Raw genomic sequence first — 20,763 nt, 5'->3', positions numbered from 1 at the left:
GTCAGAAGATTTACTGTAATGGAATCAGCAATGCCGAAGTCAAAAGGAGAGCAATATTTCTGATCCAAACCTTTTCAGCACCAGTTAGTTGGTCTTTGTAAAAAAAACACATGAGCTCAGGAGAAGTCTTTCTGTAGGGTACAACCTGTAAAGTCTGGGTGAATACCCAAACAGTAGAAAACAGTAAAAGGAGTGAGACAAATGTCTTCAGGTAAAATTACCCATAGCCCCATAGTGAGAGTGACAAATAAGATGCAGCTGGATGCCTCCTGCATGCACGGCTGCAAACCCAGTCTCCTGATCCTTGGTCATGGTGATGAAAGGGGGTCCCTGTATAGGCTGCTGCAGCAGAAGTTGAGTGAGGGGCTCACCAGCAAAGAATTCTTCTGGGACGTTGGTTTGTTGTTTTGGTGCCTATTTATCCTCACCCGTAGTGAATGATCACTATCGTTTTGAATCTTCTTTTCTCTGTCCTGCGTTCTGGTGAGGGGATTCTGAGGAGAGGATTCTTGCCTCTGGAGGTCCACAGAAGTTCCAGCAAGATTTGTCGATGTCAAGGCAATGCACTTCAAAGTGATCCCGGTACTCCGGGTATTGGGATTCTGCAGCCCAGGAAGGTCAAACAATGTCGGGGCATGGCTCAAATTGAAGGGTGTGTTGACGCTGGTTATGCCAACTTCCTGCCTCAGCAGACAATCCGGAGCCTTGGCGGGCTTCACAAATGAATCCTGCCAAAGGCAAAACTCAAAGAGGACCCACCCCCACCTCAAATGGTAGAATAAGGTGCAAGAAAGAAACCACACATGAAAAATGGTGATAAAAAAACTACAACCATTTTGGAAAATGGTCACAGATGGGTGCTGTACTGCAGCTGTGAAAACAGACTCGACTAACTAACACAAAAAAGGTAAAGAAGTATGTACTGCCACCAGCCATTTAGGTTTGTCTGTGTAACTATCAAAGTTACAGGTGCATCGGGAAAGGAGTTACAATGTAGCACCTCAGCACTCTACATAAGGTGGAATGTTCTGGACTCATCAAAAGAAAGGTAAGTAAGATAAAAGTTTCCTACTCTTCTGGAGAACTTTAGTTCTAACAAAAAAGTAATAAACATAGGGCGGGGAGCCCATGGGACTCCTCAGCAACACTGCACATAGGGTGCTGTGTACTGCAACAATTGATTACAGATGCCAATAGTAAAATACATGGAGGGAGGCAGGACTCCATTCAAAGTAAGAAGAATACAGTAGCAGAAAAATAGGGTTCCCATCTCAGTACAAAAAGAATGAGTGAGTGGTAAAAAGTGCTACTCACTGAGGAGAAACTAATCAAATAATCCCAGAACTCCAGCAAAAGCGCCAGGGGTCTCTCAGGTTGAGGGGAACTGGCACAAGAAATGAATGTTCTCCCTAACACAGTGTTTCTAATGTTAACTGCACACAGTTTTATTTTGGAAGACTAAGATGTAGGCATAGATTTTATCAAATTTGACTGCTGCGCACAGTGTGATGAAGTTACTGCTGCCCTGCAGGAGTGCAAGGAAGAGTAGTGACTAAACCACCTACTCACCCCTCACACTTCCATATACCGTCAACAATCCCAATCTTAAAGGCAAAACAGGCACAGCCAAGAGTTATTTGCCTTTTGTGGTAACACGAGCCGAGCGAAGGCACCACTCCTAAATGTGGTATAAATGTGAGAAAGTTGCAATCAAACTGCAACATTTCACAAGTTCCAAAATATAAACCCAATCCAGTTTCTATTAAACTAATCAATTATACAACTATTAAAAACACTACATAAAAACTACATAAATACCACTGTAAAAGAAGACAGCAAATGCAGAACACATATGTGTAGGTACTATGGACACTATGGCAGCAATGTAGTCAGTTCCCTCTTCTCCCTCATCCTAACATCCTTATTTCCGCTAAGCTCATTACAAAATTCTACTCCCCTTTTTTGAAGGTTTTTGTTTTCTTCGCAGGCTTCTCATCATGGAGATTTCATTACAGAGACCCTCCATGGCCAGCCTCCTCATTTGCTGCTGCAATTGGTAGCAAATCTCTCTGTGGCAATTCTGTGCTCTTCAAAGAGTCATTTTGTAGGAGGGTGTTCCAATCTGTATTCTTTTAACTTTTGCTAGCATTCATTTCACATTCACAGCTCCTTTCTCTTTCATCCGTGATCAAAATTACCGGTGACCCTTTGTCCCCCATCTGTGGGATGAGGTCACAGCTTATGTTCGCACTATTGTCCGGAATCAAATCCACAACTGTTGCAATTATGCCTTTGACTTCTTGTTGGTCTGTAGCCAGATTAGAGCACAATGCAAAAAGTGCTTCCATTTGTACCAGTAGTGCCTCAAGAGCTGTGCTTAAAGAGTTGCTTATTGTTTTCTGGGCCTGACTGTTTATTGCTGATAGATCATCAGCAAAGGAGGCCTCTTCCTCCAAATCCCTCAATGTAGAATTCAGTGCCTCCAAGTCTGGGCTTGCCGACAGATGAACCCCTATAATATTGTTAAAATGTTCAGCGTCATGTCCCAATGATTTCCATCTAAAATCTAGGCGCACATTCAATAATGAACCCCCATTGTCAATAGTGAAGGAATGTTGCGGTGCAGTTGTTTGGGGGTTGTTCTCGGCAGTAATTAACACTTGTCCCTGTATTGGCGGACTTAGTACCTTGTTTGACTGCGCTACATTGGAGGTTGTATTCTGCAAATACCCATGATTGAGGGCTGAATCACTTTTTTGCAGCCCTTCTTGTTGACGACAGACACCAGATTTTATCTGCTTGCTTTTATAGATTTCATTGTTGAGTAAAAAATTACAAGAACTGTGTTTTTACCAATTAAAAGTTGAAGATGGTACTGAGTAATAAAATTCCTAACACTCTGTCAGTCTTCAATCAATATTCATACTGGATAGTCTCACCTCTACAAGGCCGTTTTCACACAATGAGCTGAGTGCTGATGTTTGCAGTTTGCTTCTCAAATGGGCGCCAAGGAGGTATTCTGCTTACCGACTTCTCCCAGACATATCCCAGCGACCACAGCAGACCACTCTGCAACTCCACTCTGCGCGGCTCTCCACGCTGAATTAGTGATTTTAAAGGTAAGCAGCAGGTCTCCTGCAACGTGGCATTGCCTCTCAAGAGTAGTCACTGGAAACAGACTGCTCAGTCGCAATGCTCTCTGCAGGTAAAGCAGACAACTCTGCAACCCCACTCAACTTTACAGAATTAATACCCATTAGTAATTGCTTTTTACCAAATTCTTTTAAGCATTTTGAAACATGCTCAACTTGTAATGGATGTTTCTGTCTTGACAATTACATAGGATTTCCTCATTGCCTATCAATTGTGTGTTTTGATGTACTTAGTATGTTATGTGATGGACGCTCCATTATTTTATTTTATTGTTAGAGAGTGCTTATAGCAATAGTGAACATTTCAGAATGTATTGTATAGTATTTTGTGTTCCTGATTTTATGGTTTAATGCTGAATAAATCATTGTTTGATGAGGATGCTGAATAATTTAATTTTTCTGCAATTAACATAGATGAAATCCATGGAAGATGGGAACCAAACCCAGATTACCGAATTCATTCTCCTAGGACTCTCTTATCATCCACACATCAAATTGGTGCTGTTTGTGCTGTTGCTGATAGTCTATCTGGTCAGTCTAACTGCAAATAGCCTTTTTATTCTAGTGACTCTGGTTGATGCTCGCCTTCACTCGCCGATGTACTTCTTTCTTTGTCATCTTTCAACTTTGGATCTCTGCTACTCATCGGTCTGTGGCTCCGCTTCATTAAAGGGACTTCTGGTAAACAGAATCACAATTACCTATTCCGGGTGCATAGCACAAATGTATTTGGCCCTATCCTTTTCGCAAACAGAATGTTTCCTTCTCGTGGTGATGGCATGGGACCGCTACTTGGCTATCTGTAACCCGTTACACTACCAACAGACTATGAACAGTAGAGTGTGTATCAAGGTTGCCATCATCACATGGGTTTTTGGATTTCTATTCTCTTCATCAGCTCTGATCATTCCTCCACTGGTGGATTTCTGTGGGCATAACATCATTGACCACACCTTCTGTGAAGCAGAAGCTGTGGCACAGTTATTTTGTCTGAAATTTCACTTCATTGATATCTTGATGCCAGTTTTAGCTTTTGTCAGTCTTGTGTCACCGGTTTGTTTGATTATTTTCACCTATGTTCGAATCATCGCTACCATCCTGAGAATGCCAACGGCTGAGAGCAGGCACCGCACGTTTGTTACCTGTGGATCTCACCTCGTGGTTGTAACTCTTTTCTTCGGAACACTCATGGGGATTTACTTAATGCCCAAGTCAAGGGTTTCATCGAAGATGCACAAAGCAGTGTCAATATTTTACTCTTTGGGGATTACAGCACTTAACCCCCTCATTTATACACTAAGGAACAAGGAGGTGCACAGGTCCATGAAGAAACTTTACAAAATGACTATTTCTTAGCAAGAATTCAGGGCATATATTCTAAATATGCCACCATGTTGCAGACTCTCTGACTATAGGGAGGGGGTGCTGTTTGAAATATGGCTTTGCTCAAAGTCACATCACCACAAACAAAATAGAGACCCCAGGGATGTATGTCAGTGGGTACCCCTGGATTCTAGTACTTGATAAACAACAGACCCACATGCAAAATATACACCACACTGTTAGTACATAACTCTTTATTAATAGCATACAATATAAAACTAATTCATTCAATTATGAAAATACAAAAAAGTAGGGCTCCCTGTATACAGTTCAGCTGGTGTATTTCAACAACATCCAAAACACATATTTATTATATGTTAGAAAAACAGACATGTGCTCACATCAGCCACAATCGTTCACATTACCCACAGTCACACATTCTTTCTTAAAGTGTCTAGTGCACAACACATTAAGAAAAACCTTTTTGGCATGATATATGCTGGGTCAAAGAAACACACTCCAGAACATAATCGAATCAAAAAAGGGAGTTTAGGAAACAGTTTAATTTGAGGTACAGACATCCTCAAAGCCTGCCCTACATGTTTCGTTTCTATTGGGCGATTGTGAAGGAATTCCCTGGAACTTCGTCACAAGTTGTTATACACCTAAGGTGCAATACAGGGATCAGAAAGGAAAAACCTACTCTATTCTTTGTCTTAAAAACTTCAATGTGTGTTGCCATTTTCTAAGAAAACAACTTCGATCTGTTCATGCGTCTCTTCTAAATACAGCTGTGTGCTGCCCCAAAGGTTTATTTGTATTTTATTTGTATTTTATTGAATTTATATAGCGTTTGAATCCAAACGCCTGAGATTTAGAAAACACACTAGTGACTCTGGTTGATGCTATTTATTTGTATTTTATTTTGTATTTTATTGGATTTATACAGTGTTTTAATCCAAACACCTGAAGTTTAGAAAACACAGTAGCAAATGGCACAGCAAAGTCAGCCAGCTGCACTGGCGGTCCAGAAGAATATGTGCCATGCCAGCAACAAAGCAAAGTCTGGCGGCATTTGATTTTTTTAGGGAAACAAAGACATCCGAACCTATTTTTTTTATTTATTTAATGTGATATAGTTTTAACAAAAAACTTTACACATGTACAATAAAGAATACATTTAATATTCAAAATTCAATATTCAAATTTGATTCAAGTTAATTCCATCATAAAACAACATTCATGTAAGATAACATTCACATAAAAGAATATAGCTTAATATTTCTGAGATATGACTCCTAAGCACAAATAAAAACTACAAAATACCAATAGACAGTGGCGTTCAATTTCCGATGGACAAGTCTAATATATACATATTAATAATTAGCCAGTTCCACATACACTTCAATAATATATAAAGACAGCTGTTGAAATGTGGGGCCAAGGAGACTATGATGTACCAGAAACAAGGCAACGATATCCAGAAAGAGTAGCAAGTAATGGCATTAGAAAATGACAGTACCTGAATTATGACAGGGTTGTTATACCCCATTATTTTTCGGACGAGGGGACAAGTCTATTCATGAGTCTCTAGCTCCTATGAGGTTATTAAGAGCTTGTCCACCACCTTCCAAATTCTGTATAATGCCATATGCAATCCCTATTATAGGGGATCCTTTATGGTGTGTAATCGATGTACGTATTTACCCAGATGGTACATATAGACCGTTCCCAGGCTGGAGCCTTCCGTCAGGACATGCGCTGCTGTCTCAACATGTGCTTTGTTAAGGCGGATACGGCAAGAGCGTTCCTGTTCCGGAGTGGACCCAGAACACTCCACAACGGTAAGCGATTAACCCTCAATAGAAGAATAAATCTCCTTAAGTGGCGAGATGGACAGACGTTCAAATATGGTTGCGCCTTCTTGAATGTATATGGCACATCTGACACAAATGAGTAACTTTTGAACAAGCTTAAGTGTGTCACATTTTCATTCCAGTCCCAAAAGTCGAGGCGTTTTTCAAGCGAGCGCATGAGATTGGCGAAGTCATCGCCCCAATTAGGTGTCCATCCTATATTATGGAAAAGGATGTTCATATTCTCACTGAATGTAGACTTCATCTGCAGTCCACACTCTACATTGATTAGGAGGCCCATTCAGCATCTTTTTGTGGTAACTCATGTTATTTCCAATGTTCTCATAGGAAAAGGCTTGGGATTGCTGAAAATGTGTAACATGGGGCCACTTTGAACATTATTTCCAGGGCCTCTTTTGGTTCCCATTCCACTCCTGCTCAGTATAAACAGAATGTTATGCTGTGTCCTTTCTTCTCTTTGTAGTAGGAAACCTTTTGCTAATTTGGCTTAAAGTGAGTGACCTACCAATAAAGGAATGAGTCTTGATTGTTTTAATCTGGGCTGTGCCAGCTTCTGCTACTCTGCTATCAATGTTACCCACTGGACACCCACCAGCTGGTACTGGATCGGGATTTTCATCTGCATGCCTAGTGGCTGGAAATGCAGCGCCTTCTCTCCTATTTCAGCATTTGCTCTGTAATAGGTACATGTTTGGCCCTTTAGCTTATTGCTGTATGCAGATGGGACTGAACACTGGTTCATTGCACTCAGTGTTTTGTTAATAAAACCAGAGACAATGTGGATGCTTAGTTCAAGACATGCATAATTTTGATTTGCAATCTCCCATCATAGCTTATCACTGTGGGTGGGTTGGAAGCTTAGTTCAAAACACATATCATTTCATTTTGACAGTTCTTTTAGAAAACTAAATGGCCTTTACAGTGTGTCCATTAAGTCTTCTTTGTTCTAAAGTGCACACAGTAATCATTGCAGTATGTGTTATTTCTGTGTCTGCCTGCTATCCAGTGCAAGACCTATCTACATCCTTCTGCAATGTTTCAGAAGAGCTGTGTCCTTGCACATCTCTAAGATGAGAGACTAAAGCCAAATCAAGGCGGCAGGCCCTGCCATTCTAAGCGCCTGTTCTGTGTTCACAAGTAGTGAAAGAATTAAGCTCTGTGGCCCAAAATAAGTCTACACACTACAAAGGGCTAATTATATTAACCCATTGTTCAAATGAGCCTTGCAGCCGATTCCTCAGATAGAATATAAAATGACAAATATGCGCTTTACTGAATCCAAAACACCAGCGAGGTTTTTCTGTATACCTCTCGCTTTTTTATTTTTTTTAATGTTTATTGTTATATGGTTAAAGAAAATTAACCTTTAACAAATTCAACATAAAAACACAGAAATGTATGAACAATAATATCACAATACATTTCATATTAAATTCATAATTAAATCACACCAAGTATGAATCATATATCGCAATCAAAGTCAATTATGTTACATTTTAAATGTCTTTAAAAAGTGCATTGCTGCAGTCAGCCAGTGATTCTGTCCATAAGAACTCATAACACCTGGCCACACTATTCCAGCTCCGCCAACAGTATCACTTTCCAGCAAATGGTCAAAGTAATGATGACGCCTGTCATTCAGAAACTTATGATATAGCGACAGCTGTTGTAAAGTCTCAACTTGGTCCTGCTCCAAACAATGGCGACAGGTCCTTGAATCCCTAGGGGTCCCAGCTTTAACGCCCTCAATTTCATTTGTGGGGAGTAAATGTACCCTCGCCCTTATAGCTAATCTATGCCAAGTGTGGCTAGGTGACCTACTTAAGTATGTTGGTAGCACCCCCACTGGCCTTACATCAGTCAAAAGGTCTTTAAACCTTTTATACGATCTTACTTTTTCTATCATATAGACCCAGTCCCTTTCTGTCAGCTTTCTGTTGGTTGTTAGAGGGGAATTCAGAATCATGGCCCTAGAGATGCCGCTATCCTTCAGGATCACGGTACATTCTTGCTCCCATTTCTTGAAGCCGGCCCAAGTCGATTTTGAATCTAGAAGTAGCTTCAGTTCCCACCAGATTGACCCCTCCTCTGCATGCCAGAGACTTCTAAATAGTGTGAGATTTTTAGAGAGGATACTGAACTTAATAGAAGATAGACCCAGTTTGTAACAAATCACTGCCATGGGACTCCATTTGGAAGACACTGATTTCCCCACCATAAACTATAGAGGGTACAACCTTAGAACCCAAATGGTTATGCAATTCAGGACCTCTCTGCAATCCCTGCAATTTGGTTCCCAGGTAAACAAAGGGAATTTCTCCAAAACCTCTCCTTCCAGACACCAGCAAAAGGTTTATATTTTTGTTTCATACCTAGTCGAGGGATCAGAATCTTTGACTTCTTCAAATTTATCGTGAGTTTTTTTTGGCTAGCATAAGCTACCATTGCATCCAACTTGCGCTGGAGCCCAATTGGTGTATAGTCAAATAACACCAAATTGTCAACATAAAACATATAGGGCCTCATTACGACCCTGGCGGAGTGGGTTTACGCCAGCGTTATTCGCGGCGGACCCGTCCGCCCTACTACGAGTTCCTGTAGCGCCATGGAACGTTTTCCGCCTGGTTTTTCCGGGCGGAGAAATCCATGGCGCTACGGGACCTTGTTGTTAATTACGCCACCGTATTTTACGGTGGCGCAATTAACGCCTTCCCCACTCCCATTATACCCTGTGGGGCAAAAATGGGAATGGGGAAGGGTAAAATGGGGAATGGGGATTCACCGCCCCGCCAAGGTCGGCATGGGGCGGAAAATCCGCCAACCCCCATGGCGCTATCGGCAGCTTTCCGCCGTGCTCCGCGGTGCATTTAGCACCGCGATTTCCGCCAGGGTCGTAATGAGGCCCATAGTCGAGTTTCAGTGTTGTAAGACAAGGAGAGAAGCTGCAGATGTTCTCAAAAATGTCACGTATGTTTGAATTAAAGCGAGTGAACGAGAGCGGGGCCAGAGTGCATCCCTTCTTTAAAACTCTGGTAGTGTCTATTGCACCTGACAACTTGCCCTGGGCATTCAGCCGCACCCTAATGGACGTATCTGAATGGAGGGCTACAATCATATTCAAAAGGGCTTCCGGGCATCCCCAGTTCCAGTGTTTACACCTGAGACAGTGCCTGTCAACACTGTTGAATGCCATGGAGATGTCAATGGGCCTCATTACGAGCTTGGAGGTAGCCTTGCCGGTTTTACCGGCAAGGCTACCTCAATACCGGCATGAAAATCCAGCACCCACGAATGGGCAATGGTCAGAGATACAAGGACACATTCCAATCTCCAGATGACAAGGGAACCAGCTGGAGAGAAACAGAAACAATTCTCATAATTGTGTGCTGCAGAGCTCAATTCTGTGGTCTCTAAACATGTGTTACAGACAAATGAGACAATGAACAGTCTTCCTTGGTGGAAAGAGGAGCTGATCCCAGCAAGCCAGATGCAGACTGCAACAAGTGTTGCAACATAAGGAGCATATTCTCATAGGTAAATGTGGTACACACAAGTTGCAATACAACACATCCCTTCCCATTCCTACGGGCAGCTGATCAGGCGAAAATCTGACGGAGGCGGTAACGAAGGCGGTGATCCCGAGGGTCCAGAGATGAACAATGAGAATGGTGAGTGAAGAAAAGATTGAGTGCTTTGGCAAACAGTGTACGCCTTAAGAACAAGTAAAGGGAAAAGGTAACGGAGGGAGGAGGTAAAAATAAATAGTCAGAAGTAGAGAAGACTGTATATATATATATATATATATATATATATATATATATATATATATATATATATATATATATATATATATATATATATATATATGTAAGGGGATAATGACTCAAGAACAAATGAATAAATAGAGGTTACCGGGGGAGACACCCGAGAAGAGAGAGGTTACCAGGGTGGACAAATGAGAAGTGAGAGGATTCGCCTTATTCCTGCACTTTAATATAGCGGCCAGAAGAAACGTGTACCCAGAGTCCCACATAACGGGGAACAATTAGGCTACCACCACGTTTAAAGACGTTGTGAAAGGGGGTTGTTTAGACTCTATGAAGGGGTAATGATTATAGGCAGCAATATCTGTGTCCAGCTGGTGTCCTTCTAGTCTGTTAAGTGTCCGTCTTACGTTTTGTTGTGACGTCATATGAGAACTGATCAAAAAAATGTGCAATTCGATAGCTGAGACAGAATCGCACATGAATTGAAGTTTTTTGAGCAAATTGGTAATATAAAAAAACTTTAGTGGAAAATTTGGATTGGAGCTTGCAGTGTTTGTTGCTCGCTCATATTATTGGAAGTGTTGAAGTTGCATGAAAGCATTAACAAGTGTCATATAAGAGGAAAGAGATCAGATTTAAGCATGGAAGACATAACCTCATTAGCACACTTATGCAAGCAGTTGCCAAAACATGCACCCAAGCTAAAGAAGTATCGCACGAGTGGTTAAAGGTACTGCCCACAAGATGTTTATGCCATGGCCACAAAATGGGTCTTTATCTAGAGACATCTTACAACATATGATGACATATTTGCATGCCACATATGCAGGCAAGAATTTAGAAAAACGCCTTGCTGTTCTAGAACTCTGGAAGATGTATGAACAAACAAAGGAGGAAGAGCCGCCAACAGATTGGATACTAAATGTATGCACAGAGAGGGGTAAGACGCCTACTGCGCCACCTGCCCCGCCCACAAAAAAAACCAAAGAAACTAAGGACGAGATGTTATACCCGTTAAGGGAGATTAAAGCAGCCACAGGGTACAGTAACCCTGCATATGAGTCACCCACATATAGTAGTGACGAGAATCAAGGGAGAGATAAGGACAAGAATATTACCTCCTCAGTCCCAAGGGACAAGGGGAGACGCGATGACAAAAGAAAGGATCAGGCTTAGACAAGTGCATCTCTCGATAAGGAGAGAGAGGGAAAGAAATGGAAAGAAAGTGAAGACGGAACTGATGAGATAGCATTCACAAAGCATGAATGTATGGGAGGACATATCTTATTGAAACTCGGTGGGAAAGGCAGTGATGACGTGAGACCAAAGGAGAGGTTAGATGAGGCACAGGGAAAGGAGAAAGAGGAGTTAAGAGACGAAAGGATAAGAAGGAAAGAAAAACAGCTTGATCGCAATGTGAGAGCAGCCTATGATCAAGACAGACAGAAACAGCAAAGAAGAGCAAAGAGTATGTGAAAAAAGGATAAGGAGACGAAGAGATGAGGAAATATGAAGGGCAGATGAACGTAGAAATGAAAAGAGAAGGGAAGAAGATAGGGTCAGAGAAGAGGCGAGGAAGCACAAGGAATTTGATGATGATATCGAACGTAAGCAGAGACAGAGGGCACGCGATTTCGAATAATTGGGGAGGGAAGTTAAAAAAACCAATCCAGTTGTAGACTGGGAAGACATTGAAGAATTGTTTCCTGCGTACAATTCAGTACCAGGCAGGTCTAGGGCAAATATTGAAATATTGAAGATGACTTTGACACCAGAAGCATCGGGGAAACGATTGATAGAGTATATAATGAAATGGGGCTTGAACAAATACCCCAAGGAGAGGGGGAGGACGAGTGCTTGGAAAGCACTCAGCTGTATGACACTGAGGATGTCACCCAAAGTAGTGGGAGTAGGAAACTGTCCGACTCCGAAGGGGAGGAGCATGAGGCAAACAAGGAAGGGAGACAGCGTGAACTACGACTCCCTAGGGAAAAGGGGATACGATGGTCAGACACTAGCGAGTCCGCACCAAGCGCATCAGAGTCAGCCACACAGTCTGACTGACATGAAGGAGTACCTCATGGTCAAAGGGGGGTGTCGTCACTGCCCTATGAAGACCGACTAAGGTCATTGCCAGGTAGACGGTGATGTGTGAATATTACCCCTGCGATAGACAGGAGAACTATGATGGAAGAGAAAGAGGGCTGCGCATTCCAATTTCCGCTACTAGAAAAGGGGAGAGCAAGACCACAATGTATTCCATGGCCACACATGGATCGAGAAAACTTGAAAAACAAGCTTCTAATGCTGACATCGGGAGCCGGAAAGTGGACACATGAGTTTAAAAAAAATGACAGGAGGAAAAACGCTAGCTATAGGGGACATAAAAGCTCTCCTCATCGCCATACTTGGTGAGAGAACAGACGATGTGTGGACACGGGCAGGGTACCCTGGTGTAAACACAATTAACACCGCACATGACGGAGCGCCATTTAATAATTGCAGAGCAGCAGTATGGAGTACTTTACCCAGATACTTCTGATATGGGAGCTAGAATGACTCAAAAAATGAAGGAGTCAGAAGATCTGTTAATTTATATACAGAATTTCTAAGACGCAAGGGTGCTCGAAACGCATGAATCTTTACGAAATCAATACCTTTGTTTTATCATAAATTGTGCCAAGGATTGCCAGAACCGGTGCAGAAACAATTCAAGAAATTGGTCGGAGTTGAGGCTAAGCCTTGGGCTGAAATACAGTTGACTATCGCACATTACTGTAGACTGTTGCAAGAAAAGAATCGCAAAAAGTAAGCAAATCGAAAAGGTGAGAAAGTGAAGCTGGTGCAAAAGAAATTATCAAAGTATGCTCTTGTGGGAGCGATGCTAACTAACGCAGCTGAACAAAACATGCTGAAGGTGGCTAATGCCACAACAGAATAAGCAGGGTCACGTAGGGATGGCAGAGCAATCAGGGAGGTTTCCAAAGTAATCAAGGAGGCTTTCAAAATGTGCAAAATGGTTACCCAGAAATGTCAAATGGACAAATCATCCGACCACCGCCAGTTTGTTAGCTGTGTGGAATGACATGGCATTTGGCGCGCACATTCAGAAGTGAAGGCATGATGCAGAATGGCCAAGGAATGCGAGAAGGCATGGCGAATCCACCTGCAGTTTTACAACAGTGCGTCGCACAGAATCACACAGTGAAGCAACAAGCGCCAGGAGCACAACAAGGGGCGCAACCACAAAACATGGGGAATTTTCCACAAGGACAAACCAACAGGCACCGTTGCAAGTGTCACACACGATGAGGACAGGGCAGGCCCAGAACCCTGGAAGGGAAAGCAACACTAGGAATGGGGAAAATCAGCAAGTGCACAGTGGGCCAAACTTATATATAAACTAGGACAGCTCACTGGGAACCCTGATGTGCTCTATCCTATCAGTGACACAAGACCCTCATAGGGAACCTAGGGTGGATGTTGTTATAGGGGGTAAAGAATATTCCTTCCTAGTGGACATGGGTGCAACACGCTTGTACATATGTGAAGGCAGGTTTCCCTTGTCCGGCGAGGCCATAGATACTCAGAGTTTTACAGGAGCTCACATTCGAGTTCCCTTTACAGACGCACTCCCAGTCTCCATAGGAGAGTGTGAAATGAATGTACCTTTATTATATTCACCCCCAGTAAACATTTTGGGTCGAGACTTAATGACAAAGTTGAACATGACAATTTCGTTCAATGGAGGAGGGCATAGTATGCTCCACTCCAGGAATGCACTATTAAAATGTATGCAAAATGATTACAGCATACTTAGGACACATGGGGCCTCAATACGACCCAGGCGCTAATGGGTTAACAGCGCTGTAAAAGGCTGCGGCGCCGTTAACCTATTAGCACCTAATTACGAGGTCCCTTTGCGGGACCCGACCTTAACGGCTGGTTTTACCAGCCGTTAAAGTAGGGACCCGCAAAGGGACCTTGGTGCTAAGTACGGTGCTGCAATTTGGGGCACCGTACTTAGCGCCTTTCCCATTCCCATTGAGCCCTATGGGGCAAAAATGGGAATGGGGAAGGGCCATGGCGGCATGGGGAATTACCGCCCCGCCAACCTTGGAATGGGGTGGTAATTCCCCATTCCGCCATGGCGGACACCGGCATGGACCATGGTGCTAATAGCACCATGGTCCTCCGCCTGGGTCGTAATGAGGCCCATGGCCATGAGGGCCATACCATTGGAGCCAGAAATGTTTGCATATGACATGCGTGTACTCATGGCAGGATTGCCAGGCCTTACAGACAGAACCATGAGAACCCCTGATGAGTTTTTTTATTTAGACCACGGATACCTATGCATGAGGAGGAGGGACAAGTATTTCCCTTGATGATACACACAGCAGCAGTGCAAGGGAAAGTAGCATTGGTTGATGGGTACGATGATGAAGGCAGACAGTGGTGTGCAATTATCGCCATCGAAGAAGGATATCAAGTGACTGACGTCACCGATGTCGATCTGTTTGAAGAACAATCAGACATGGGAGAGACAATGGTGGAAGAAAATCTCATCTTTTGGGTAAAGATGATGAAAAGAGAAGTGCCTCAGAGAATGATGTTGGCGCTAAAGCGTCCAGAGTATTTTGATGATGATATAGCTATAGTGCCTGTCTCAGTGTGGACTACAGGACCCTATGACATAGGCCTCTTGAAGGGAGCTGGAGAAGTGAAAATTAAACTAAAACCAGGAGCAATTTTACTGAGAGTCCGACAATATCCCATGTCCAGAGAGGCCGATGAAGGGATTTTTAAGACAATTTCTGCTATGATGGACCAGGGCATCTTAGTGATGTCAGAGTCACCATGTAATATGGCAGTTTATCCTGTCAAGAAATCAACGGGGGGGTCTTGGCATTTAATCCAGGATTAAGGCCAATAAATGACATTGTTGAGGCCGAGTTCCCTCTAGTCCCTAACCCATCTACAATTATATGTAGTATACCAGTTGATGCAAAATATGCCTTTTTCTCAATCCCGTTACACTGTGACTCACAAGATCTGACGTCATTCACGTTCAGACAAATGAGTCTGAAAAGCATGAGGTTCCCACAGGGGTACTGTGAGTCTCCGTTTATTTTCAACAGAGTACTGCAGATGAACTTAAGCAATATTGCATCAGAAAATATTGTCTTGCAGTATGTGGATGACATCCTAATCTGCAGCACCACAGAAGAACAATACAGGCACGATTCTGTTCAGCTACTGACTATACTGGCTGAGAAAGGTTATAAGGTTGATAAGGAAAAGTTAAAATATTGTCAACAGGAAGTGCTGTACATAGGCCAGCTAATTTCACATGAAGGCAAGAAGGTGACCTCAGAAAGGGCTGAAGCCATATTGAACACGGCTAAGCCAGACACGATAAAGCAAATGCAGAACTTTCTAGGCCTGTGCAATTATGTTAGGGCATGGGTTTCTGATTACAGCTCCTATACTAAGCCTTTACTTCAGGCCCTAAAGAAGGCCCAAGTGACAAAAGAAAAGATTGAATGGTCTGAAGCCATGGAGAAAGGGTTTACTGAACTCAAGAGAGCGATTTGCACAGCTCCAGTTCTCGGAATTCCCAATTATGCAGAGGAATTTTACCTGTTTTCACACACAGATGGCAGCGTCATGACGGCAGTGCTCGCTCAAAGAACCTCGTTGGGGTACAAGCCCCTAGCATACTACAGTGGGAATCTGGACCCAGTAATGAGAGGCCACTTCCCATGCGAACAAAGTAGCTGCCGCACCGTTCACCATTGAGAAAGCGACAACAATTGTAATGGGTTGCTCAATGACATTGTAAGTCGAACACTCATTAATTGCCATTTTAGAGAAACCAAAGGGCACATTGACATCTCAGAGAGCTTCTGCCTATGAAGTGATCATATCAAACCCATTGATTAAAATAGTCTGATGTAAGATAGTGAACCCAGCTTTGTTTATAGCAGAGCCAGTCACTGAAGGAGAGCCGATACATGACTGCACAAATTATGAAGAATTCTATGATGAAATCCCCAGGGAAAGGAAAATGCCTTGACAGGAGGAGAGATCGTCTATATTGACGGGTCTTCGAGGATCGACCAAAGTGATGGGTATAGATAGACAGGCATCGCTGTGATGAAACACATAGCAAACAGAGAAATTAGAGTACTTGTTAGTGCGCAAATACCATCTCATTACTCTCACAGGCTGCAGAATTATTGGCATTGATACTCGCCATTGAGAATCACGCAGACCAGGAAGTAACAGTGTATAGTGACTCTGCCTATGTGACGTCAACAGTGCACAGAGGCTTAGCGCAGTGGAAAAGGACGGGCTATCTCCGAGCAGACGGCATCCCAGTGCAGCACACAGCCTTATTGGACAGGCTGATCAAGGCACTACAGCTTCCAGTGGGCATAGCCGTCGTGAAATGGGCCGCCCACACAAAAAGGACAGATTTTGTCTCACACGGATATCACGCAGCAGACACGGAAGCCAAGCATATGGCATACAAAAGTGAGATGGTTATGGAAGTGTAAGTGGCATGCACCCCTGAAAGGATGATGGTTGAACGAACCACACCGGAAGCCTATAACGATCTTGGGCAAACACAACCAATGGAGCTCCAAGGGGAGGCACCACAAGAAGAGAAACACTTGTGGAAACATCAAGGGTGTTCTTTAAACCCCTCTGACAGTTTGTGGTGACAAGACAGCACTGGTAAACCAGTAATGCCTGTAGCCCTACTAAAAATAGCACTGGAACAGTTGCAATACCCGACGCACATGACAAAGGAGAATCTAGCAGCAACGCTTGTGGAAGACTAGTTCACACCGAATTTAGCTGAGCATGTTGCATTCTTTATGGTGAACTGCATAATCTGCCAGCAATTCACAGATGGGCACACATTAAAAGTAATGAGAGGAGTCATCCCCAGGCCAAATGGGCCTTTTCAGCACTTGCATGTCGATTTTGTCGACATGATTCAAGTATGCAACAGGCACAGATATTTAATTGTCGTGGTGTGTCCATTCTCTAGATGGATAGAAGCAGGTCCATGTACACACCCAAACTCTACCTGTGCGGCCACATTTTTAGTAAGGGAAGTGTTCCCCAGATGGGGGTGTGTGAAGTGATGAGAACAGATGATGGGGCACATTTTGTAAATGCTGTCTTTGAGCATATCAGCTTGCTGCTTGGTATAAAGCACAAGTTCTCGTCGGCGTATCTTCCAGAAGGTAATGGGATATCTGAGAGGCTCAACGGCTTGTTAAAGAAAAGGATAGCCAAGTTGAAGCTTACTCTAAAGAGGGGATGGTTGCACTGCCTTCCTCTGCCATTGTATGCTGTTCGGAACCAACCGGGCTCCGACCATCATCTTACACCACACGAGATAGCCACAGGAAGAAGAATGAGAACTCCCCTCACACCCCGAGATAGAGCTAGATGTGATGCCCATTCGGCAGGAGAGGTTCTGTGATCTGAAATGCAAAATGATCTGAACTGCATGACATCTTGCCTTACTGTAATTTCAGACCAGCTGCAGCGATGACGAACAGGGTGCAGTGCAGCACAGAACACAGAAGGAGACGCTGCATCAGACTCAGTTCAAGGTCTACGTGTTCCACTCGTCTTCCCTGGAGACACCGTCTTGGTGAGGAATACACACAAGGAACAAATGGGACGAGCCAAGATTTAATGGACCATTCACAGTTGAAGACGTGACTCCATCCGCAGTCAAGCTGCAAGGAAGAAGAGCTTGGATCTTCCTGGGTGATATGAAGCCATACATCGGAGGAATCTCCCTGCCTGCACCCCACCACGAAGAGACTAGAGACAACAGGGATGAACCACAGCACGTGCAAGATCCATGACGAGGAAGAAGGACGCATGACCAGCAAACTAAAGTCAAATAACTTTTGCAAGTTGTGGCTTAACCTGGACACTTCCTCTAAGCAAAAAAGGGGATATGGACATAAAAACGGACACTCTGTGCATCCTAGTTGCAGGGAGAAGAAGAAAATTGCGCATATAAGCCACAACATGTTTTGTTGAACTCTTGAACTTTTGAACTGAAGCACTCTCAAGCCGTGAGGAGAAAAAGACTATGACAAACTTTGATCAAGGATATTTACATTGGAAACAGATACAGCATCCCGATTCATCCAAAACCGAGACTTTGTTTGGAAACACTTATGGTGTCCCACAGTAGAGACATCACAAAGGATGTAGTCATATATTTCAACATAGTGTTAAGATCATACCCGTCACTGGTAGGGAGTCTCATCAGTGTCACAGACTTTCTCCAAGATCCTGAAAATGAAAAAAATAATAAGACAACTGCTTACTGTCATTGCTGAACAATTTATCGTACCCCCTGAGTACAATGAGAAGGAAACAAATGCGTCCACCACAGGCAGAAATAGATGAACTCTTCAATACTCTTTTCTTTCGCATAATCAAAGACTGTGCTTCTATTGTCAGAAGAACAACTGATACATTAACATTCCTTCAAGATCCAGCAAACACTGAACATTTGAGCCATCTTTTAAATAAAGTAATTATTTTGGTCACACTCCACGCGACCGGACAGTGCAGACATTGTTTATGTCAAGGAAAGAGCGTATAATCCTGAATCTCAACAAAGAGAGGACAAATGTCCCTGTCACCAGAAGACAGTAGATTGGTGCACACTGTCCTTTTTCACCTAGTTACCGACTTTCTGGATTTGGTGGGGAGGCCTATCGAGGTTGACATCCTCACCTTCATCAGAGGTCCAGCCAATATCGCACAGATAGTAATGCTCCTGCCTGGAATAATACTCCAAGTAGAACTTTCCAACCAACAGAGAGATTATCTGAGGAGATTCTGAAGAGACTTGCGCCGAGGGACAGATCGAGGGAGCAGAGTAAAGACCCTATTTCTTATATTTGTTGTCATTTTTTCCCACCTTTTCATTCTGACCAGTGTCCAACATGTCCTCAGGACTGAAGCAGATTCAAGGAGTGGACTGCAAACTTACGTACTTTGAACATGCACAGTAAAGGTGACTCCTCAAAATATTATTTTAATCTATTTTTCCCATAGTTTGTATCCTGTATAAAGAGACAATTGTCACTCACAAGAGGGGGACACTTGTGAAGCACCTGACGCTTTTTGACACAGAACTCGAAGAACGATAGTGAGTGAGGAAACAATAACATTGACTTTTGGCGAATGATCGAGATGGGGGCCCAGAGCAGTAACCTGGTCCTCCCACAAGCAGAGAGCCATCCCTCGCTTCTCTGGAAGAAAATGGTGTCGCCTTACATATCGAACTATAATGTATTTATGCATTGTATTCATCATTATTTTACTGTCATTAACGAGCAGAACTGCATTTTTTATTGGTGCTCGAAGCATTCCGATTTCAGTGCACCCACCTGATGATACACGCATGAAACCCGCAAGAGCACCCAGACCTTATATAGTCATTCCAGTCCCTAGGAGATCTGATCTTAGAGTAAATGAACTTGAAATGAATGTGATTAATAGTGATATGCATGAACGTGCAGGAGAGCCGGAGACAGGGATGGCATGAAATGAATGAAGGCAAAACAGTGACAACTACACGCACACACACTGAATGCACACAAACCAGGCCGAGCATCAATGACCAAAGAACCTCAAATGAAAACAGCAGAGAAAATGGGACTGCCTACCGAAAAAACTTTCACAGGAGATAGTGAGAAAAAGTTAGAAGAATTAAGAGAAAGGCAAACAGAAGCAATCGTCTCAGAAGCCCCTAAGAAAACAGAAGCGGCCGCAGAAAAACTCTCTGCACGGACACAAATACTAGTAGAGCTTCTATTTCCACACATAGCCAGAGCGAGAAAACGACAAGAGGAACTGAAGAACAAAACAACGACAGAGGCTGTATTACTCAGAATATATATTCCAACACAAGGGACAAGTACAAGTACCAGGCCTACCATACAGCCACATACTGGACAAGTGTTAGGCTGGTTGGCATGGGCACTTGCAAGCAGCAGAGAAAAGATGCATGAGGACTAGGAAAGAGCAACCAGACTCATGTCTGCCGTAGGTGAGGACGCCTGTACCATGGACCAGGATACCTGAGAACCCTCCAGCAAGGAAAAGCCATACAGAGGCATTCAGAGATGTAGTTATAGCGAACTACAGGAACACATTAAGAATCAAGAGAAGCATGCATTAAGATAATAATGACCACACCACACTGAATGCGCCCGATCTCGTCTGATCTCAGAAGCTAAGCAGTGTCGGGCCTAGTTAGTACCTGGATGGGAGACCGCCTGGGAATACCAGGTGCTGTAGGCATAGAAAAAAAAAAAAAAAAAAAAAAAAGAAATAATAATGACCTAATGATTACCTGGACAGCACAGCACATCTAGGGAACAACATTTGGTACCAGCACATGAAAGAAGTTGGAAGACGAAATTCAGAAGGAGAATGCTTCCTTTGTGCACTTCTACTATACACCATGGGGAAATCCAAGATCTTTGTGGCTGTAGAAATTGATGTCCCGACAGCACACTGTCTGTCACACATAGCAATGTGCAACACCAGAGGATAGTTCATGGGAAGAGATGCCTCATTGAT

At 43.2% G+C, this 20,763-nt stretch overlaps 1 pseudogene; it reads left to right on the top strand.

Moving 5' to 3' along the window:
* Positions 1-20,362: 20,362 nt before the first annotated feature.
* Positions 20,363-20,481, top strand: LOC138456363 (5S ribosomal RNA; annotated as a pseudogene).
* Positions 20,482-20,763: the final 282 nt, after the last annotated feature.

Source organism: Ambystoma mexicanum, chromosome 4p (genome assembly GCF_040938575.1).
Source record: "Ambystoma mexicanum isolate Mex_15411 chromosome 4p, UKY_AmexF1_1, whole genome shotgun sequence".
NCBI classification, from domain to species: Eukaryota; Metazoa; Chordata; class Amphibia; order Caudata; family Ambystomatidae; genus Ambystoma; species Ambystoma mexicanum.
Note: the sequence above shows the minus strand (reverse complement) of the source record. Positions and strands in the feature narration are given on the sequence as shown.